This window comes from Oncorhynchus mykiss, chromosome 16 (genome assembly GCF_013265735.2).
Source record: "Oncorhynchus mykiss isolate Arlee chromosome 16, USDA_OmykA_1.1, whole genome shotgun sequence".
Classification (NCBI taxonomy): Eukaryota; Metazoa; Chordata; class Actinopteri; order Salmoniformes; family Salmonidae; genus Oncorhynchus; species Oncorhynchus mykiss.
The window spans coordinates 36082131-36106614 of NC_048580.1; the positions used below are offsets into that span (position 1 = coordinate 36082131).

The 24484-nt window shown below is 40.4% G+C and overlaps 1 pseudogene; it reads left to right on the forward strand.

Annotated features, from left to right (window-relative positions):
* The window catches only part of LOC110491873, a 49851-nt pseudogene that overhangs the window by 20783 nt on the left and 4584 nt on the right, over positions 1-24484 (forward strand).

Genomic DNA, 24484 nt, shown 5'->3' on the forward strand with positions numbered 1-24484 from the left:
GTTTACAGACAGATTATTTCACTGTATCACAATTCCAGTGGGTCAGATGTTTACACCCACTAAGTTGACTGTGCCTTTAAACAGCTTGGAAAATTCCAGAAAATTATGTCATGGCTTTAGAAGCTTCTGTTAGGCTAATTGACATCCTTTGAGTCAATTGGAGGTGTTCAGCATCGGGTGCTGTAGATGTTCAGGAGGGCGGGAAGTTTTCCCCAGGTAATGCGTTTGGCAGACCACACCACCCTCTGAAGAGTTTGCAGTTGTGGGCGGTGCATTTGCTGTACCAGGTGGTGATACACAAATTAACTTTTAACAAGGCACACCTGTTAATTGAAATGCATTCCAGGTGACTACCTGATGAAGCTGGTTGAGAGAATGCCAAGAGTGTGCAAAGCTGTCATTAATGCAAAGGGTGACTATTTTAAGAGTCTCTAATATAAAATATATTTTGATTTGTTTAACACATTTTTGGTTACTACATGATTACATATGGGTTATTTCATATTTTGGATGTCTTCACTATTATTCTACAATGTATAAAATAGTAAAAATATAGCAAAACCCTTGAATGAGTAGGTGTTCTAAAACTTTTGACTGGTTTTCTATTCTACTGTATCTTAGTCTATGCCACTCTGACATTGCAAGAGGCATCATTACAGACCCTGGTTCGATTCCAGGCTGTATCACAACCGGCCGTGATTGGGAGTCCCATTGGGTGGCGCACAATTGGCCCAGCGTCGTTCGAGTTTGGCTGGGGTTGGCCGTCATTGTAAATAAGAATTTGTTCTTATCCTAGATAAATAAAGGTTACATTTAAAAAAAATATATAAACTAAATATTCTGCTAATGCCTCCAGTCATATAAACTAGAACTACATGAAATGTGTTGAGAAACAATGGGGAAATAATTCTGCTTTGAAAGTGGATAAAGGTTTGAGAAAATGTTTTGGTACACCTATTGGAGAGCTCTTCTTTGTCTACACCCATTCAGCATCGTTCTCACCCTCTTAGGCCTTAGCCCCACCCATCTCTTTAAGGATTCACATGTGAGGCCATGTGCTAAACAGAGTGAGTAAGGAGGTATAGTAAAAAAAAAAAAACATTTCAAGACTAAAAGTGGTTTAAAGTAGTAGCCTACAATGAGGGACCACTTAAAATGCAGTTATCTAGCCCTTGTCCTATATCCTAATCTTGGTGCAGGTCATGTTGTTCTTCACATTCTCATCTCTGGTGAACACACACTAGATCAAATAAAATCAAAGTGTATTTGTGACACAGGATACAGAAGATGTAAATGGTACAGTGAAATGGTTACCTGCCAGATAAAAATATTGTATAAATATTTTAGAATAAAAGCAAACCCCTCCCAGTAAAATACTATGAGTAAAAGTCTAAAAGTATTTGGTTTTAAGTGTATATAAGTATCAAAAGTAAATGGAATTGTTAAAAAGTACTTATCTCAAAAGTAAAAGTATAAACCATTTAAAATTCCTTATATTAAGGAAACCAGACGGCACACTCCAACACTCAGACATAATTTAAAAACAAAGCATTTGTGTTTAGTGAGTCAGCCAGATCAAAGCCAATAGGGATCACCAGGGATGTTCTCTTGATTAGTGTGTGAATTGGACCATTTTCCTGTCAAAATGAGTACTTTTGGGTGTCAGGGAAAATGTAAGGAGCAAATAGTACATTTATTTTCTTTGGGAATGAAGTGAAATAAAAAGTAAAGTACAGGTACCCAAAACAACTCCTTAAGTAGTACGTAAAAGTATTTTTACTTAAGTACTTTTCACCACTGATGAAATACAATAATCACCCCCAGACACACCTGGCTAGCTTGATGGGTCATGTAATCATCTGGCGAAGTGGAGTCTTTAGTTTAGACATGTAGCAAGCTAGCTAGTTAAACATTGAACCAGCATAATCCCACACATACTTTTACCAATACAAACTGATTGTCATAGCTGTTGTATGAATCTGCAGGTAGCTAAAGCTAACCAACTAGGTTCAATGTTAGCTAGCTAGCTAACATTAGGCTATAACTAGCAATGCGAATGGATTTCTGATACAAATAATATTAATACACAGATCATAAACATACTGTAAACATTCAGAAAAGAGATGAAAACACTCCCACTCCAATACAGTCACTGATTACCAAAACAAGTCACAAATTTCCCTGGCCTCCCTTGATAAAACAATTGTAAAATAATTAGCCAATCAGTGTTGAGCTGAGCTCAACTGTGGGTTGTCCTAGTGCAGCAAAACGTCCCCCAAGAAAGGCCAGTTTAGATTTGTCTTCAGACCAATCAAATCACTTCCTTTGCAAAACGTCATTTAAAAAAAAACATGTACGTTGTCTGCTTGTGGTGATGTCCTGCTCGATGGAGATGGGGATTTGGACTTGTGGTTTTGACTTAATTCTCTGTAGAAGCCAATGATTATGATGGATATTCTGATCTAACCAGAAATGAATATGAATATGCACCACGGCCAGAGACATGTCAAACAGCTGTCACTTTTCCACATTTTCAAAGTCTTATCCCAATGAGTCCCACCGACTTGCACTTCTAACCTCTTTTAAACGTGTGTTTGAGCTACAGAATTCTGGGTTGTACCATTGGATTCGTCTGTTTCTTCTGCGATTAGTGGGGCTGAGTAGAGTGCTGTTTGTGAGCCAAAGGCGGCCCCCGTAAGGGCCCGAGGCCTGGTCTTTTTGCAAACATATCTGTAGAGTCCGAATGGCTTATTAAATTACTATCTATGAAAAGCTGAGACTCACACAAACGCACACATGGAACATGTTTTGCTCTATGACGCTCACAAGCTATACAAGTGTCGTTAGAAAGCGAGGGGCTCTTCTACATAGAGGATAAAAGGAAATCCAAGGACAGTGTCTGTAATACTGTAATAAGCTCACATAGTTACTGTCACAAACTCCACACAGTTGCCACTGACTAGTTGGATATTCATTTCCCACTGAACAAGTCATTTCTGTACTTACAGCATTCATATAAATACATTTCTAGCAGGTTTTTGCTTTGGCTGATCTTTTTTTCTTTGACATTTATCAATAAAACTCATGAATGCAACTGTTTATATCAAATCGTTTTGATTTTTACTTGTAACCCTGATTGTCCTGAAAAGAAAATGCTAAAACACATCTTTGTGAGGCTAAATATAAATGCTGGACATGCAGATAGAAATAAAATAAATGAAAAGCTGATTTTTGCTGGAGTCCTGGGACTGATAGGGTTAACAGAGTCAAGGAGTCTAACACCAAAAGCAACCATTATATTAAGAAACCCAATGTTAGTTGCCTTATCTGACTCCAGCCCTGCCATCAGCCAGTGCTTGCCATAGCTTCCCCCAATAACACTACCATTTCAGAGGGGCGAAAGGGCACAGTGTCGTTGGACTCAAACAACTTTCTTCAACAGAACATATCTGTTACCGTATCATTTCATTGTGCATTGTGGGGGATTTGTTTTCTCTTTCTGGCAGATGGATCAGGTCGCCTCCTCCCCCATCAGGGAAGCCGACACTGCCCATTGCTTGAAGTCTCTTTAAAGACCACTTCAAATAACTTTTCCTCAACTCACATGCTGCTCCTCCTGATTCAGACGTGGCCTACACGTGCAATTCTTGGCTCTCGCCCTGAACCTTGGTGAAAAGTCTAGACAAAATCGGCCACTAGCGTAGAATGCGCTGTCACTTTCCAGTTTTTTTTGTCAGGGGTCATTATCGAAGGTGAAGCCGATACATTACAGACAAGGTGAAGCCGATACTGCCGGAAAACCAAGCCAGGCTGCAGATGAGCAAAACAGCATGATCAATTATAATGGGGCTTTGAAGAGGTTGTATCATCAGGATGGGAAGTTCCAGAGACTCCTGAAGCTGAATGAGCTCCAGGGCACTTCTTTATCAATAAACCTATTTTGAGTGTTGAACTGAAAAGCGTCCACTGTGTGTGTGTACAGTTTCCATCATGATTATGTAAAACACATTGAAGAAATACTCAATCTGGAAAATATGTGCGCAATACTCAATCTGAAAAACTTTACCTCAATTCAATGGAACCTGATCCCTAATTTCCCAAAACTGATTTTTAATATAACTAACAAAAGCACAATGTTTTGTAATTTTTTACAGGTTTTTCTGTCAAACTTTTGCCACTATTAATCATAAAAGGATACTTTCCTGATTATTGCAGATTAGGTTCAGTATTTCTGTCTTTCTCTCCTTCACACATAATTTATGGTCTGTGGCAGAATTGACAAAAAAAATTATTGAGGATTATATTCTATCTCATTTAAAACCAAAAGCCAATCTACTCAATGATATAGAAAAAACAGGACGATTTCGTGAGAACAGTGTGTTTTGTTTCTCTATGTAGATGCTTAAATCGACCAGAGAGTTCAGCATGTCTTGCTTTTGTTAAGTCACTCAATACATGTATGTATAATACCCTTTTAAATTGGTAAAGCAATGGATCAAATCAACTAATTTATACATTTTTTTATCACACAATATAGACTGACCCTCAAGATGATTCACCTCTATTTTCAACCATGATTTATGTAACATGATAAGCTGTTCGTGCCACTCTTTAAAACTTCCTCGAGTGTAGAGTGATTTCCATCCAGTGTTCAATTACAGGGGTTCTATACTCATTTATATTAATCTTGAGAGCCAAGAGGCAACACTTAGTCAATGTTTCTGATTAGCCCAGGTAACTGAATACTTTTACCATGACTAGAAATATTGAATGGTTGTCTGCCAACGGTGGTCGATTGGGTTTAATTTAACTGTAGTATTTGTTATTTTCTGACATGATAAACGACAATAAGACCAAGGAGACTGTTTTTTTGTAATATGTAGTATGTGTGATCTATATCTGTTTATATTAGTTACTAAGTAGTAATGTATTACGGCAGTATTACGTTACTACACCTAATTGGAAATGCACATGCGCACTATTGTGCCGGGAACTGTAGAGCACGAGGGGTTTTGACTAAACGAAAACAAACTGTACTCCCATCTCCTGCCTGGTCATTTCTCCACAACACAAATATTACATCATAAATGGCTGAGCTCTGTCATTTGGGACTATATGGAAATGTGTGGTCAAATTAGATGGCCTCTGTAGGTTTAGTGAAAAAAAGGATTGTATGATTTTGGGATCTGCAGTACGATTACATTTGATTTTCATTGTGCTTTCTACTAAACCCTGTGTCTCAAAGCACTTAACAAAAGACTGAAGCCCATTGTCTTTTATAAACCAAAGCTATGGTGACAGTGGCAGCCAGGGAACAACCTCAAATTCTGTGTTTGAGAGGGAAAATCTCCAGGGGAATCAGAAAAAGATGCTGAAGCCCAATCTATAGCCAGTATGACAAGAGCTCACAGTTCTTACGACTTCAAGGGGCAGTCGGTCACAACAGGGGTAGCTAGCTACAGCCACTCATTACAGCAACAGTCAGTCACAACAGGGGTAGCTAGCTACAGCCACTCGTTACAGTTACAGTCAGTCACAACAGAGGTAGCTAGCTACAGCCACTCAATACAGTTACAGTCAGTCACAACAGGGGTAGCTAGCCACAGCCACTCAGTACAGTTACAGTCAGTCACAACAGGGGTATCTAGCTACAGCCACTCAGTACAGTTACAGTTAGTCAGTCACAACAGGGGCAGCTAGCTACAGCCACTCAGTACAGTTACAGTCAGTCACAACAAAGATAGCTAGCTACAGCCACTCGTTACAGATAGTCAGTCACAACAGGGGTAGCTAGCTACAGCCACTCAGTACAGTTACAGTCAGTCACAACAGGGGTAGCTAGCTACAGCCACTCAGTACAGTTAGTCAGTCACAACAGAGGTAACTAGCTACAGCCACTCAGTACAGTTACAGTTAGTCAGTCACAACAGGGGTAGCTAGCTACAGCCAATCGTTACAGTTACAGTCAGTCACAACAGGGGTAGCTAGCTACAGCCACTCGTTACAGTTACACTCAGTCACAACAGGGGTAGCTAGCTACAGCCACTCGTTACAGTTACACTCAGTCACAACAGGGGTAGCTAGCTACAGCCACTCAGTACAGTTACAGTCAGTCACAACAGAGGTAGCTAGCTACAGCCACTCAGTACAGTTACAGTCAGTCACAACCGAGGTAGCTAGCTACAGCCACTCAGTACAGTTACAGTCAGTCACAACAGGGGTAGCGAGCTACAGCCACTCGTTACAGTTACAGCTTTTTCCAGTGACTTTTTGGTGGCTGGGGTAATGCCTCACAGGGGTAAAACAGAGCGTAACTTCAGCCTGTTAATGACTCTGGGCCATATTTCCATCAAAGGAGTAGCTTGGCTGGATGGTTGTCTTGTAAGGTGGCTGCTGGCTGTGTTGTCGGAGACCTCACCGTGAAGCATATTATGTGAGCCCTGTCACTTGGTTGTGTTTAGGGTTTGTGTTTAAAGCTGGGGCTATGACTGAGGGACACTGTTACTTATTCCAATTCGTCAATAGACATCATCTGGGGAGCTTTAGTGCCGTGTGCGCGCCTGTGTGTGTGTGTGTGATTTTAGTTTTTCTTTGTTTTTGATTTGTCCTTCAAGGTATTTGCTGATTAACCCTAACCCCTAGAGGGGGTAATTTAGGGGATGAATAAAAATGACTCAAGGAAATGAGTACCCGTGTGGGAGCATTAATCGTAAACAAGAAAGCGCATATCCTGTAAATAGCCTTTTGGCTAGTCATTGTTTCTTGGAGAAAACATTTACAATTTACAATCACAACCGGCTGTGATTGGGAGTCCCATAGGTCCTCTGGGTTTGGCCGGGGTAGGTCGTCATTGTAAATAAGAATTTGTTCTTAACTGATTTGCCTAGTTAAATGAAACAAAATAATAATTAAAAAAAAACTATTAGACACTAAACTATTGAGAATTTCTCTTTCTATCTTGCAAATGCCCAGACAGACAGACTGAATTGATGCCACCTTCCATGTTATGCAACTGCACCTTCTCTGTCCAGTTTGATTTCCCTTAGTCACTTGACTCCCGCCCCTGTGGTGCTGCATTATACAAAACAATCAGAAAACGCTGTTATCAGTCTCGCCCACTTATTGGAAAGCATGATCCAAGGCTGTTATAGTATAAAGGGGGAGATATGAGGTGTTCTGAAACTTTTGTGTCCTACTATTTCTCTAGCTTGCGAATTACAGTTACAACACAGCTTCTGAGATCATGTATCGATATCCAACCCACTATAAATCTTGAAATCCCACTATAAAAATGTGGTCCACTTTCCCTGTGTTCACCTGTTTGCCTACTTGTTCTACACCTCAATTAGGAAGGTTATATTATATCTGATAAAGAGAAGTGTGGGGGTTGAGGTACGATACAGCCTTGCAATGAATACAGGCAGACATATCCGCCATGACCGTACGCTGCTACTGCATATTTTGTGTACTAATTTCATCCCAATATCCTGTCATACCAGCCACATACTGTAGGTAAAGCACTCCACTGCCCTATGAAAGGTATTCATGCTCCTGAATAGCCTTAAAATGCCAAACTTGTCATTTGGAAATTATGGTATGGAATATACATTATAGTCCCGATATAGATGGATAGAGTGCCACAGGGATCTATCACAACACCACACTGTCGAGCGGCAAGTGAGATGAGCCTCTTTGATGCGTGAGTTATTGCCAATCACATATGGCTGACGTTTCCTCCTCTTGCATAATAAGGTCCTTCACAAAAGGGAAATTAAACCACAAAAGTATGAAACCCTTCTTATTCACGAACATTACATTTTTGATGACTTAATTTTCCAATAGTTTTTTTATAGAGTTTTGTGGTGAGTGGTGCGTTTGATACTGGCCTTGTCTGTCTGACTACTTGCATCCTATATAGTAAGCCATTTGTGTATGCGAAAAAAATAGTGTTTAGTAGTATGTAACATTTCAAAAATCGGGTATACTTTAAATGCCCGGATTGTTTACTAATTTAGTAGAATTCACTGCAAATCTTTCAGGAATTTCACAGCCACTATGCATTGGAAGGGGGGGTGTTTTGATAGCTAGATCTCTTGATGTAAACAACAACACAATTTGGGAGAAGGTAAATAGCGAAGCTTTTGCAGTGATGTTCAAATCTAAGTCATTTTTGTTCTCCTTAAAATGATCACGACGATGTCATTGTAACGGTACATCTTTTAAAACAGATCTGCAGCCTGCTGCCTGCCACGCCTTTAGCTAGCTAGCTATGTGCTTTAGTAGGACTATAAATGATACCTGTTTGAACAGTAACATTAGCTACAGGATTACTTGCTTGCTGTTGAGCGACACCTTAATATTTAAGATTAGCCTAGTTAGCTAGCTAGCTACTTGTTGTAAATACCAGGGCTTGTTTTCAAACTGTATACAGGATCATATGACAATACCAGGCATTGGTGAACGCGGCAGAAGAAATGCCACAAAAATGCAGCACTATGCACTTCCACTAGCTATAGCTAATGTTAATAACACGGTAGCCTAGCTATAGCTAACATTAATAACACGATAGCCTAGCTATAGCTAACGTTAATAACACGATAGCCTAGCTATAGCTAACGTTAATAACACGGTAGCCTAGCTATAGCTAACGTTAATAACACGGTAGCCTAGCTATAGCTAACGTTAATAACACGATAGCCTAGCTATAGCTAACGTTAATAACACGATAGCCTAGCTATAGCTAACGTTAATAACACGGTAGTCTAGCTATAGCTAAAGTTAATAACACGGTAGCCTAGCTACATTCCTATTTTCCACAGCGGCGCTGGTCCCAATGCTTCTCTTTTCTTGTAGTTCTCCTGATTTGTCACGTCGGTTTATTTGTGTTGAGCTATGGTTTTTAGTGAAGTCTTTTTAAACTCAGTGGGTTTATCTTTTTCTCATTTAAAGTCTTTGTTTGTAATTAAAAATGTATATATTTGATACATCTACTGTTGGTGTAAATAAACCATCTTTGGTATAATAATAATTAATCATATCAAAGCACATCAAAAGCAAAAAAGGAAGAAGCAAAACATCATGAGTAGCCTAGCTATTGTTAGCTAGGTCAACTAATATAGGCCAGGTCTCAGTGCATGCATTCTAAAAAGATGGAGAGGGACAATTCATGGTTTGATTCGAGGAAGGTGGTCAGGGTTGATGAAGATGGAGTATAGTGACCATCTTGTGGAGGGCTTCTCTGGGAACCTCCCTGCTGTTGATGAATATGGAGTCTGGTGATGATCTTGTGGAGGGCTACTCTGGAAACCTCCCTGCTGTTGGTGAAGATGGAGTCTGATGATGATCTTGTAGAAGGCTACTCTGGGAACCTCCCTGCTGTTGATGAAGATGGAGTCTGGTGATGATCTTGTAGAGGGCTACTCTGGGAACCTCCCTGCTGTTGGTGAAGATGGAGTCTGGTGATGATCTCTTAGAGGCTAGCTACTCTGGAAACCTCCCTGCTGTTGGTGAAGATGGAGTCTGGTGATGATCTTGTAGAGGGCTACTCTGGAAACCAGCCTGAGTTGTGTAGCCACTGGACTTCTCCTTCACAATGTATGGCACCCACTTGGGTGATGCGTCAGCAGCTCTGAGCACCAGAAAGCTCACCACACACAGTTCAGAGTAGCCAGTCATCCTCATTACAAGGCCTCAGCATATCATTCCCTGACTGCATCTCCCATTCCTCTCAAACTTCAGGTGACTTCAATTGATTCACATGTAGGCCTGTGGTACAAGTTTACGCCAAATAAACTATATTTACAAAGGTATGTGGACAAACCTTCAAATTAGTGGATTCGGCTAGTTCAGCCACACCCATTGCTAACAGGTGTATAAAACTGTGCCACAGACATGCAATCTCTATAGGCAAACATTGGCAGTAGAATGGCCTTACTGAAGAGCTCAGTTACTTTCAACATGTAACCGATGTTAGTTCGTCAAATTTCTGCCCTGCCCGTCTGCCCCGGTCAACTGTAAGTGCTGTTATTGTGAAGTGGTAGGCCACACAAGCTCACAAAGTGGGACCGCCGAGTGCTGAAATGCGTAAAAATTGCCTGTCCTCAGTTGCAACACTCACTAAACTGCCTCTGGAAGCAATATCAGCAAAATAATTGTTTGTCGGGAGCTTCATGAAATGGGGTTCCATGACCGAGCAGCCGTAAACAAGCCTAAGATCACCATGCGCAATGCCAAGCATCAACTGGAGTGGTGTAAAGTTTGACGCCATTGGACGCTGGAGCAGTGGATACTCGTTATGTGGAGTGATGAATCACGCTTCACCATCTGGCAGTCCGATGGACGAATCTGGGTTTGGTGGATGCCAGGTGAACGCTGCCTGCCCCAACTTTGTAGCAACAGTTTGGGGAAGGCCCTTCTTGTTTCAGCATGTCAATGCCCCCATGCACAAAGCGAGGTCCATACAGAAATGGTTTGTCGAGATCGGTGTGGTCGAACTTGACTGGCATGCACAGAGCCCAACATCAGTGCCGAACTCACTAATTATCTTGTGGCTGAATGGAAGCAAGTCCTTGCAGCAATGTTCCAATATCTAGTGGAAAGCCTTCCCAGAAGAGTGGAGGCTGTTATAGCAGCAAAGGGGGGACCAACTCCATATTAATGCCCATGATTTTGGAATGAGATGTTCAACGAGCAGGTGTCCACATACTTTTGGTAATGTAATGTATGTCGTTAGCCCAAAACAACTCGAAAGGTCACTGGGTGGGGCTACAAATGTTATTTCACGGTTCATATGAAGCCGTAACTGGGTGCAACAAGACAACAGGGAACTCAGATTTTTTGGGGGGCTCCGACTGGGAAAATATTTTCTTTCCGGTCATCCAACTCGGTATTACAAGTCAGAAACTTGTCATCATCCTAGAGCTCTGACTTCTCCGACCTTAACATCACCGAAGTCACGATTTTTCCCAGTCTGAGCTTGTTTTGTTTCTGAATACCCAGTGGTCTTGAACGCACAAAGTATGTATTTCGGCTATGGGGGACTGCATACCTTTTACTAAACAGTACGTGCTAAATAGTACGTAGTATGATAAGTACACAGTTTGCAGATTAAGTAAGTAGATTTCAAACATGGCTACTGTGTATACACATTTGAAGATAAATAAAGCCTGTGCTTAGTGCCCCAGAGTGGCGCATTTCAGTGCTAGTGGTGTCACTACAGACACCCTGGTTCGAATCCAGGCTGTGTACGCCGTCATTGTAAATACGAATTTGTTCTTAACTAACCTGCCTAGCTAAATAAAATAGTGCTTACCTGTGGTTCTAGAAAATGTGAACTCTGTTTTACTTATTTCCTACCGCATATTTAATGTTTGATATGCCCAATTTTGTATTATAAAAATACATATGGTTAGCAACAGCAGTGTTTGTGTTCAGATGACCACTTCCCTGGGTCCAGCCAACACAATAGTCTGGCCCTGACCCCAGGGCACTCTGGGATTCCTGACATATAGGCTCCAATGTCTTTCAACTCTCTCGCCTGCTGTTCTCAGGACCCCCATTCCTTCAAATGCTACAGTTTAACAGATGTATTGGCACTGCACGCGTGGGTTTCCATAGTTGAGGAAATACTACAGAATTGTGTTTCAGATGAGTGCTTCCAGATGTATGGGGTTCTTAAACACACATTAGACAGCTGGGGGATCATTGTCAAGACCGAAAAGCGGATGACATGTAATTTATCTCCTAAATGTGACACATGCCGATGGGCTGGGCAAGCACATTTACCTTTCACAATATACACCTTTTTTGGGTGAAAAAAAAAACATGTTTAACACACAAAAGCCAGTGAGTGAACCCTCCATTCTGCAATTGGCTTGTTCATGATAGCAAATTAGCAATGACCATTACGTGTATGGTTTGCTGGTATAAGGAGTCCAGGGGACTACTCTCAGATTGAAGGGTGACTTTATGACAACAGTATCCCCTGTGTGTCGACAGGACCCCTGCTTTGTCACTCACCAGAGGCGTTTTTATTGGTTCGTTTTTTCCAGCCTTTCGTGTTCATAGGAGGTCATTGGTTGCCTGATGACACAAATCTGAATTCTTCAGCTGCTCTATTGTTCGCTATATACTTCAGTCTGAGGCTGCCCTTATTGAAGTTGTTTGTGGTGACGTCAAAATGAAGGGTGTTGCACAGAACAAAGTCATCATCGCTAACTAATCAGATTATCAAAGACAGAATGTCTGGAAAGCCGCTATACCCACATATTGTTCTGGCTCTGGCCCAACCCATCGGTTTCTGGGACCATTCAGATCGTCTAGAATACATTTCCATTCTAGAAATCGTTGGGGAGGTACTCAGATCCAGACTCATTGCGGAGAAGAACTAAACGTCCGTGGACGTGGCATAGCGTTTTGCAGGAGCAAGGATTCTGGGTAGCCAGGCAAGGTCATTGGCCCTAACTCCGCAAATCTACTTTAGTGCAGATGCATGTTTAAAGTCACAGTAAATTCAGCTGTACTTTTGGATTCGTCACTTTTGCCCTTTCAGGATGTGCTGTAGGTTAGAAACAGTGTGTGATGACTTACGAATGGATTGCACCCATTTGATCAAACATAAGCACACATAGTTGGACTACTTTGCAGAAAACAAATTGGATGTACTTCTCTCTGATGATTCATAAATTAGACCCAGTCTCCAAACATGCCTTATCTCAGCAGACATGGCTCTCAACCAGGGTTGATCAGTGCCATCAGTCATACAGTGACAGCGTTGCCTGGCTCCCATATTCCTTCCATTTCATAACTTCCGATTGTTGTATATATTTATTTGTGTGGGACCTCAGACTCTATCCATCACCCAGAGAATGCTTAATACGACTCAGGAGAGCTCCTGAGAGTCGGGTTGCCAGATTGGGTAGGGATATCGCCTAAAAGCTGTCTCTTTGCTTCTGTCTGTCTTGTTCCAGCATCAATAACAAACTGCAGCAGCCAGAGGCAGCATCTGGGGTCCTGGAGTATGCCATGAAGCACTTTGGTGAACTGGTAAGAGACTTCACTGACTTGTTCTCCATCCATCTCTATTGTACATACACTTTAAATTGTCCCTAGAAAGTGTCTCCTTATCTCCTACCTTGAAAAGCATCCCTTAACAACAGGATGAGCACCATTTGAAACATGGTCCAGGGGAATTTCCTGTGCTCACTCTCCAACTCGTGGCGTGCTCTGTATGCATGGATATATTGGTATTTTCTCCTGTAGTTTATGTATGTATGCATGGATATATTGGTATTTTCTCCTGTAGTTTATGTATGTATGCATGGATATATTGGCATTTTTTCCTGTAGTTTATGTATGTATGCATGGGTAGATATATTTATATTTTTTCCTGTAGTTTATGTATGTATGCAAGGGTAGATATATTGGTATTTTCTCCTGTAGTTTATGTATGTATGCATGGGTAGATATATTGATATTTTATCCTGTAGTTTATGGGAAAACATACTTTTTTTTAAAGTCACATAACTGATACTAATATTTCCACAATTTCTCTTTTCTCAAAATGATAAAATGCATAGCAAAAACCATACCAAAATCCCTCACCGTATGTGTAATATACACGCAATTTTCTCATGTTCCTGTGGGATTGCTTCACATGCCAAGTGGAAAGCCTGCAAATTGGCACTTTTTCACATTAGGTGTTCATATCAACATGAACTATTTTGTTATTTTTTGTAAGATTCTTGGCCAAGGTCTATTTCTCTTTGTTACCGATTTTCAGAAGCTCCTCTCTTATTTTAACTGCGATATGTATAACTCCCTTCTGTTATTCCTCAAAGTGTATGATATTCTCCAGAGGGATCGGCTCCAGATATGATATAACATTTTCTAAACAGAGGACATACCTTGGAAGCCCTCACCCTGCTTTGTCCACACACACACACACACACACACACACACACACACACACACACACACACACACACACACACACACACACACACACACACACACACACACACACATATACACAGCTTTAATATTGCATATAGATTGTGGCTTCCATCAATGTCATTTTCTGCATAATTCTTTGTAGATATAGATATAAATTATATACACTACCTAATGTCTAAAAACCTGTTTTTAAAATAAAAAAAATAAAAAAATAATAACATTTGTCACATGCGCCAAATACAACAGGTTTTACCTTACAGTGAAATGCTTTCTTACAAGCCCTTAACCAACAATGCCGTTTTAAGAAAAATACAAAAAATAAATAAATAAAAGTAACCAATAATTAAGAGCAGAAGTAAAATAACAATAGCGAGGCTATATACAACGGGTACCGGTGCAGAGTCCATGTGTGGGGGCACTGGTTAGTCGAGGTAATTGAGGCGATATGTACATGTAGCTAGAGTTATTGAAGTGATTATGCATAGATAATAACAGAGAGTAGCAGCAGTGTAAAAGGGGGGGGGGGGGCAATGCAAATGTCTGGGTAGCCATTTGATTAGATGTTCAGTAGTCTTATGGCTTGGGGGTAGAAGCTGTTAAGAAGCCTCTTGGACCTAGACTTGGCACTGCGGTACTGCTTGCCGTGTGGTAGCAGAGAGAACAGTCTATGACAAGGGTGGCTGGAGTCTTTGACAATTTGTAGGGCCTTCCTTTGACACCGCCTGGTACAGAGGTCCTGGATGGCAGGAAGCTTGGCCCCAGTGATGTATTGGTCAGTACGCACCACCCTCTGTAGTGCCTTGCGGTCAGACGCCGAGCAGCTGCCATACCAGGCAGTGATGCAACCACTGCTTTCGATGGTGCAGCTGTAGAACCTTTTGAGGATCTGAGGACCCATGCCAAATCTTGGACCATGTTAGTGTGTTGGTGATGTGGACGCCAAGGAACTGGAAGCACTCAATCTGCTCCATTATAGCCTCGTTGATGAAAATGGGGGCATGGTCGGTCCTCCTTTTCCTGTAGTCCACAATCATCTCCTTTGTCTTGATTACGTTGAGGGAGAGGTTGTTATCCTGACACCACACTGCCAGGTCTCTGACCTCCTCCCTATAGGCTGTCTTGTCATTGTCGGTGATCAGGCCTACCACTGTTGTCATCGGCAAACTTAATGATGGTGTTGGAGTTGTGCCTGGCCATGCAGTCATGAGTGAACAGGGAGTACAGAGAGGGACTGAGCACACACCCCTGCGGAGGGAGGTACTTAGTCCCAGGGTCCTTAGCTTAGTGATGTGCTTTGAGGGCACTATGATGTTGAACGCTGAGCTGTAGTCAACGAATAGCATTCCCACAAAGGTGTTCCTTTTGTCCAGGTAGGAAAGGGCATTGTGGAGTGCAATAGAGATTGCATCATCTGTGGATCTGTTGGGGCAGTATGCAAATTGGAGTGGGTTTCTGGGATAATGGTGTTGATTTGAGCCATGAACAGCCTTTCAAAGCACTTCATGGCTACAAACGTGAGTGTTACTGGTCGATAATCATTTAGGCAGGTTACCTTAGTGTTCTTGGGCTCACAGTGTTCTTGGTATTACAGACTTAGTCAGGGACAGGTTGAAAATGTCAGTGAAGACACTTGCCAGTTGGTCAGCGCATGCTCGGAGTACACATCCTGGTAATCCGTCTGGCCCTGTGGCCTTGTGAATGTTGACCTGTCATCCTGAACAGCGGATGCTCTCATGCATTTTTCAGTGTGGCTTGCCTCGAAGCGAGCATAGAAGTTATTTCGCTCATCTGGTAGGCTTTTGTTACTGGGCAGCTTGCGGCTGTGCTTCCCTTTGTAGTCCGTAATAGTTGTGAGTCCTTCTGGGTAAGTCTGTAAGAGCTTTCCACATCTGGATTGTGCAACATTTGCCAATTATTATTTCTAAATTCTTCAAGCTCTGTCAATTGGTTGTTGATCATTGCTAGACAACCATTTTCATGTCTTGCCATATTTCAATTTACGCTAAAAACTTTAATTCCGCCACTAAGGAACATTCACTGTCTTTTTGGTAAGCAACTCCAGTGTAGATTTGGCCTTGTGTTTGGGTTATTGTCATGCTGAAAGGTGTATTCATCTTCCAGTGTCTGGTGGAAAGCAGACGGAACAAGGTCTTCCACTAGGATTTTGCCTGTGCTCCATTCTGTTTCTTTTTAATTCTTAAAAAACTTCCCAGTCCACCTTGATGCAGCCACCACTATGCTTGAAAATATGGAGAGTGGTACTCAGTAATGTGTTGTATTGGATTTGTCTTAAACATAACACTTTGTATTTAGGACAAAAAGTCATTTTTTTGCAGTATCACTTTAGTGAATTGTTGCAAACAGGATGCATGTTTTGGAATGTTTTTTTTTTCTGTACAAGCTTCCTTCTTTTCACTCTATAGTTACTCCACAATACTAACCTAACTGAAAATGTTGTTGAACAAACCTCGGTCGTCTCCTATCACTGCCATTAAACTCTGTAACTGTTTTAAAGTCACCATTGGCCTCATGGTGAAATCCATGAGCAGTTTCCTTCCTCTCTGAGTTAGGAAAGACACCTATATCTTTGTAATGAGTGCGTGTATTGATATACCATCCAAAGTAATTAATAACTTCACCATGCTCAAAGGGATATTTTAATGTTTTTTTACCCATCTACCATTAGGTGCCTTTCTTTGCGAGGCACTGGAAAATCTCCCCGGACTTTGTGGTTGTTTCTGTGTTTGAAATTCACTGCTTGACTGAGGGACATTAAAGATGATAGTATGTGTGGTGTACATAGATAAGGTTTGCTATCTTACTGGGAGTCCCGTGATATCCGAAGCTCATCAAAGGTAAACTATTTAATTTGATTGCCTTTCTGATTTTCGTGACCAAGTTGCCTACTGCTAGCTGGACATAATGCTATGCTAGGCTATCGATAAACTTACACAAATGCTTGTCTTGCTTTGGCTGTAAAGCATATTTTCAAAATCTGAGATGACAGGGTGATTAACAAAAGGCTAAGCTGTGTTTCAATATATTTCACTTGTGATTTCAAGAATAGGAATATTTTCTAGTAATATTTATGTCCATTGCATTATGCTAATTCGTGTCAGATGATGACAACGATCCCGGACCCGGGATGGGTAGTTACAACAGTTAACAAGTCCAATACAGCAAATGAAAGATAAACATCTTGTTAATCTACCCATCGTGTCCGATTAAAAAAATGCTTTACAGCGAAAACACAACATATGATTGTTAGATCACCACCAAATCCAAAAAACACACAGCCATTTTTCCAGCCAAAGATAGAGTCACAAAAGCAGAAATAGAGATAAAATGAATCACTAACCTTTGATAATCTTCATCAGATGACACTCATCGGACATCATGTTACACAATACATTTATGTTTTGTTCGATAATGTGCATATTTATATCCACAAATCTCGGTTTACATTGACGCCATGTTCAGAAATGCCTCAAAAATATACAGAGTAATTGCAGAGAACCATGTCAAACAAAATAAATACTCATCATAAACTTTGATGAAAGATACATGTTTTACATATAATTAAAGATACACTTGTTCTTAATGCAACCGCTGTGTCAGATTTTTTTTTAACTTTATGGAAAAAGCATACCATGCAATAATCTGAGACGGCTCTCAGAAATACACAACATTTCTCCGCCATGTTGGAGTCAACAGAAATACGAAATTACATCATACATATTCCCTTACCTTTGATGATCTTTCATCAGAATGCAGTGCCAGGAATCCTAGTTCCGCAATAAATCGTTGTTTTGTTCGATAATGTCCATTACTAGTGTCCAATTAACTACTTTTGCTAGCACGTTTAGTTCACATTTCCAAACGCTAGTGCCGGTCCAGGCGAACTCGGACGGAAAATTCAAAAAGTTATATTCCAGGTTGAATAAACTGGTCAAATTAAGTAGAGAATTAATCTTCAGGATGTTATCATAATATATCTAATAACGTTCCAACCGGAGCATTCGTTTTTGTCTACAGAGTAAAGGAACCCATGGCGATATCATGAGTAATGCGCATGACCAGGAACTGGCATTCTGCCAGACCACTGACTCAAATAGCTGCCATCCGGCCCCACATCACACTAGAGGCTTCATTCCACGTTCTACTGACTGTTGACATCTAGTGGAAGGCGTAGGAAGTGCGAACAGATCCATATCTTACTGGGATGTGAATAGACGATGAGTTTAACATCAACCAGCCCCAGAATTTCCACTTCCTGTTTGGAAGTTTGCCTGCCATATGAGTTATGTTATGCTCACAGACATAATTCAAACAGTTTTAAAAACTGCAGAGTTTTCTATCCAATAGTAATATTAATATGCATATATTAGCATCTGTGACAGAGTAGGAGGCAGTTCACTATGGGCACGCAATTCATCCAAAGTGAAAATGCTGCCCCCTATCCCTAAGAAATTAACAGTTTTAGAAACTTCAGAGTGTTTTCTATCCAATGCTACCAATTTTATGCATATCCTAGCTTCTGGGCCTGAGTAACAGGCAGTTTTCTTTGGGCACACCAGTCAGTAGGAAATTCAGGATACTGCCCCTAGCCCTAAGAGGTTTTAATTTAATGACTATTGTTGCACACAGAGTGAGCCGATTCAACTTTTTATATGACCTGCTAAGAAACATTTTACTCCTGAACTTATTTAGTCTGTAACACAGCAATGTGGAAAAAGTCAAGGGGTGTGAATACTTCCTGAAGGGACTGTATCTGAGTCATGTCTTTAGTGCACGATGGCAGTGCCTGTTTAAATGTGTTTGTCTTTTTATGGAGACCATACGGGGGGAAATGAGTTGCAGTCAGTTTGTCTCGGTACAAGCACTAAAAGCAGTAATACAGGCTTTGTGCGCTTGACTTTTCCTGAAGCAGACGTGTGTGTGTCAGGGTTGAGTCGCAAAAAATTTAATTGGTCCAAACACGAAAATATGTAGCATCGAGTTTATGTAATTTCCTTCTTTAAAAATGTGTTTTTTTCATTGCACAGGGTCCAGTTGCACAAGCAGTGTTGTGAGGAGTTGACTCTGGTCACTGAGGATATGCAGGCCAAGATGGCGCGGATGGCTGCCACTGCAGCCTGGGGTCTAGCTACGAGCTCTCAATCATCCCTACATCAAATATTACTATGGCAATAACATTACAATAGTATCACTATGTTTCTATTTTGTAACTGCAGTAACTTGCCTATTACATAACTATTTAAAAGTGGATTGAACAAGGCAAACTATTTCATACAGACTCATTTTACAAATTGATGTAAAATGTATTACATTGCATCTATTCAATACAGCTAGCCTATACATTTAAAAACCAGTCGATACAGCGGAACAGTCGACACATGTCATAAAGGCTGCAGTGTTGTTTGCCACACCTTTGCCACAGAGCTCCTCTGGGAGCACTAAACAGTAAGTGGGCTTCCATTTTCTCTGACTGGCTGTAACTGAAGCCAAACAGTGATGATAACAGCCACAGCTCGACTGTCTAGATGGGAGTTGGCATCCACCCGTATGTATCCATAGCAAATCAAAATCAAATAAATGTTTATTGATCGCGTACACAGTTTAGCAGATGTTAGTGGGTGGTTATGTTAATAGCTCCTAACAATGCAGTATAGTGTCAAATGCGTACACAAATAATAATTTTAAAAAGAATACAACGTGAGATCAAGAAATGTCACAACGAATCCAGTTAACAACTGAAATATCAGTGTAACAGTAATCAAAATGCAATCTACATGTATCAATTAACATCTGAAATACCAGTGTAACAGTAATCAAAATGCAATCTACACGTGTCAATTAACAACTGAAATACCAGTGTAACAGTAATCAACATGCAATCTACACGTGTCAATTAACAACTGAAATACCAGTGTAACAGTAATCAAAATGCTATCTACATATGTCAGTGGAGGCTCCTCAGAGGAAGAAGGGGAGGACCATCCTCCTCAGTGAATATCAGAACAATTTAAATAATGATACATTAAATGTATCCTTTTTAGATAAAAACTATACTACATATACTAAAGTCACCAAATAATTGATTAAAACACACTTTTTTGCAATGGAGATCTACAGGAAATGTTTGGCCTTTTATAAACACATTTCATGCAATTCTACGTCATTTTACATGACTGGAGACTTTGGCATAATATGTTTTAATTCCGCGTTCATGACAACTGGGAAATTGGAGCTAGGAAATCTCCGACTTCAGTGCATTCAAGACAACTGGGAAATCAGGTAAAAACGAGCTCCGACCTGGAGAATTCAATTTGAACAGTCATCCTAATAGGAATTCCAAGTGGGGAACTCTGGGCACTTTCTAGAGCTCCAACTTTCCGACCTGAAGATCACTGACGTTTTTTCCCTTGTTTCCAGTAATCTTGAAAGCACCGTAATACCGCACAAATGATCAAAGGACAGACTACTTCGACACTGACAAACTGAGAATCTGAGATCAATGAAAACGACTTCCCGACTGTAGGCTATGCCTTGTAATTGGGCTACACTCCACAACTAGGCTATTAAAAATAAGCAATTTATCCTCTGTGGCAAACGTTTAGGCTTGCTAATGGTGTAGTAGGCTATTCTGAATTATAATTTTTTTGAACAGACAGCAGTTTGTCAAATTTATTTCAATTTCTAAAGCATGCTGCAGAACCCTTCACGTGGCTATGGTTCTATAAGAAAATCAATTATGAAGTGCCACGAGAGTTGCAGGCTCAAGTCTATCAGAGCAGAGGGAGAGAGATCACAGAAAGTGAATCTCATTCTAGTTCTGTGACAGATGCAGGGGGGCAGGAGAAATAAGGAAGAGGCAACTCGAATGGGCTTTGATTGCGTTTATTTAAAAAAAATTACATTGCAAAAAGTGATCATTATTTTTCATGCCATGAAAAGGTACCAGATCCGGCCAAAAATGTTCCGGAACAAAACAGTCCAAAACGGAGAGGTGGCGATCGGGCTCAAATTAAGCACTGCTGCTATGAAAGTGAACTGTGTTTATGTGTGATCAGGGGCGTATTCATTCCTCCAATTCTGTTGGGGAACGTTTCTTAAAACTTCTTTGGGATAGGGGGCAGCATTTTCACTTTGGATGAATAGCGTGCCCAGAGTAAACTTCCTTCTTCTCAGTCCCAGATGCTAATATATGCATATTATTATTAGTATTGGATAGAAAACACTCTGATGTTTCTAAAATTGTTTGAATGATGTCTGTGAGTATAACAGAACTCATATGGCAGGCAAAAACCTGAGAAAAAATCCAACCAGGAAGTGGGAAATCTGAGGTTTGTAGTTTTTGAACTCAGCCCCTATCGAATACATAGTGGGATATGGGTTATGGTGCAGTTTCTAAGGCTTCCACTATATGTCAACTATCTTTAGAACGTTGTTTCAGGCTTCTACAGTGAAGGGGGGCCGGATGAGAGCTGTTTGACTAAGGGGTCTGCCAGCAGCCTCGTTCTCAGTCACGCGCATTTCACATGAGAGGTAGCTTTTCTACAGACAATGGAATTTTCCAGTTGGCAAATTACTGAACATTTATGATAAAAACATCCTAAAGATTGATTATATACTTAGTTTGACAAGTTTCTTCGACCTGTAATATAACTTTTTGAACTTTTCGTCCGACTGGACCAGAACGTGCTTTTGGAATTGTTTACCAAAAGCCCTAACAAAAGAAGCTATTTTGACATAAATGGACATAAATGATAGACATTATCGAACAAAACAAGCATTTATTGTGGAACTGCGATTCCTGGGAGTGCATTCTGATGAAGGTCATCAAAGGTAAGTGAATATTTAGAATGCTATTTATGACTAATGTTGACTACCCAACATGGCGGATATTTCTCTGGCTGGATTGAGCTCTGAGCGCCGTTCTCAGATTATGCTTTTTCCGTAAAGTTTTTTTTGAAATATGACACAGCGGTTGCATTAAGGAGAAGTGTATCTAGTTCCATGCATAACACTTGAATTTTCATCAACATTTATAATGAGTATTTCTGTGAATTCATGTGGCTCTCTGCAATATCACTGCATGTTTTGGAACAACTGAACATAACACACCAATGTAAAATATGATTTGTGGATATAAATATGAACTTTACCGAACAAAACATACATGTATTGTGTAACATGAAGTCCTATGAGTGTCAGCTTCTGACCCACTGGAATTGTGATACAGTGAATTATAAGTGAAATAATCTGTCTGTAAACAATTGTTGGAAAAAAAGTAGAAAAAAGTAGATGTCCTAACCGACTTGCCAAAACTATAGGTTGTTAACAAGAAATTTGTGGAGTGGTTAAAAAACTAATTTTAATGACTCCAAATTAAGTGTATGTAAATGTTTTAGGGTCCATACACAGATTGGCTACACATCCTTAGGCATAACGTTTTTTTATCCTCCAACCGAAGTGTATGTAAATGTCCGACTTCAACTGTATATATATCAGATTTGCGCAAGATATAATATGTACAGTAGTAGATAAATGGCAACACTTTACTTGACACGTAGTGTCATAACACGTTATCACGTACATGCCCTTATATCAGTCATCGGTCAAAAAGAGGGTGTCTTGGCCTGCTCCTGAAATCTGCGCCTGCATTCATCCCAGTTTTCAGTAACCGAGCATTGGGGTAGGTACATGTCTGACATCAGTGAGTGTGCAATTACAGTTATAATTTATGGTCAAGAAAAAAATGTGAACATAGCCTGCGTGTCAACAGTATGTTTATGGTGTAATGGAATGTTTTGCCTTGTGTGGTAAGTTTAGTGGGTTTTGACAACTCTTATGTAGGTGACATAACCAGCCATAAAATATCTACCATGGTAGGTTTAGTGGGTTTTGAAAGTCTTATGTAGGTGTCATAACCAGTATCTACCGTGGTATGTTTAGTGGGTTTTGAAACTCTTATGTAGGTGTCATAACCTGCCATAAAATATCTACCGTGGTAGGTTTTGTGGGTTTTGAAACTCTTATGTAGGTGTCATAACCAGTAATAAAATATCTACCGTGGTAGGTTTGTGGGTTTGGAAACTCTTATGTAGGTGTCATAACCAGCCATAAAATATATACCGTGGTAGGTTTTGTGGGTTTTGAAACTATAATGTAGGTGTCATAACCAGCCATAAAATATCTACCGTGGTAGGTTTTGTGGGTTTCTACTCTCTTATGTAGGTGTCATAACCAGTAATAAAATATCTACCGTGGTAGGTTTTGTGGGTTTCTACACTCTTATGTAGGTGTCATAACCAGCCATAAAATATCTACCGTGGTAGGTTTTGTGGGTTTCTACACTCTTATGAGGTGTCATAACCAGCCATAAAATATCTACCGTGGTAGGTTTTGTGGGTTTCTAAACTCTTACGTAGGTGTCATAACCAGCCATGAAATATCTACCGTGGTAGGTTTTGTGGGTTTCTACACTCTTACGTAGGTCTCATAACCAGCCATAAAATATCTACCGTAGTAGGTTTTGTGGGTTTCTACACTCTTATGTAGGTGTCATAACCAGCCATAAAATAACTACCGTGGTAGGTTTTGTGGGTTTCTACACTCTTATGTAGTTGTCATAACCAGCCATGAAATAACACAATATATGTCACAACAGGTCTAAATATGACAGTGTTATGACCATATTGTAACATGTTATATCAGCTGTTATGAAATGATTATGAATGACTGTTATAACACGTTATGACGCTGGGTGTCAAGTAAAGTGTTAACATATTGATATTTAGTATGTTTATGGTATAATGGAATGTTTTGCCTTGTGTCGTAAGTTTAGTGGGTTTTGACAACTCTGATGTAGGTGACATAACCAGCCATAAAATATCTACCATGGTAGGTTTAGTGGGTTTCTACTCTCTTATGTAGGTGTCATAACCAGTAATAAAATATCTACCGTGGTAGGTTTTGTGGGTTTCTACACTCTTATGTAGGTGTCATAACCAGCCATAAAATATCTACCGTGGTAGGTTTTGTGGGTTTCTACACTCTTATGAGGTGTCATAACCAGCCATAAAATATCTACCGTGGTAGGTTTTGTGGGTTTCTAAACTCTTACGTAGGTGTCATAACCAGCCATGAAATATCTACCGTGGTAGGTTTTGTGGGTTTCTACACTCTTACGTAGGTCTCATAACCAGCCATAAAATATCTACCGTAGTAGGTTTTGTGGGTTTCTACACTCTTATGTAGGTGTCATAACCAGCCATAAAATAACTACCGTGGTAGGTTTTGTGGGTTTCTACACTCTTATGTAGGTGTCATAACCAGCCATAAAATATCTACCGTGGTAGGTTTTGTGGGTTTCTACACTCTTATGAGGTGTCATAACCAGCCATAAAATATCTACCGTGGTAGGTTTTGTGGGTTTCTAAACTCTTACGTAGGTGTCATAACCAGCCATGAAATATCTACCGTGGTAGGTTTTGTGGGTTTCTACACTCTTACGTAGGTCTCATAA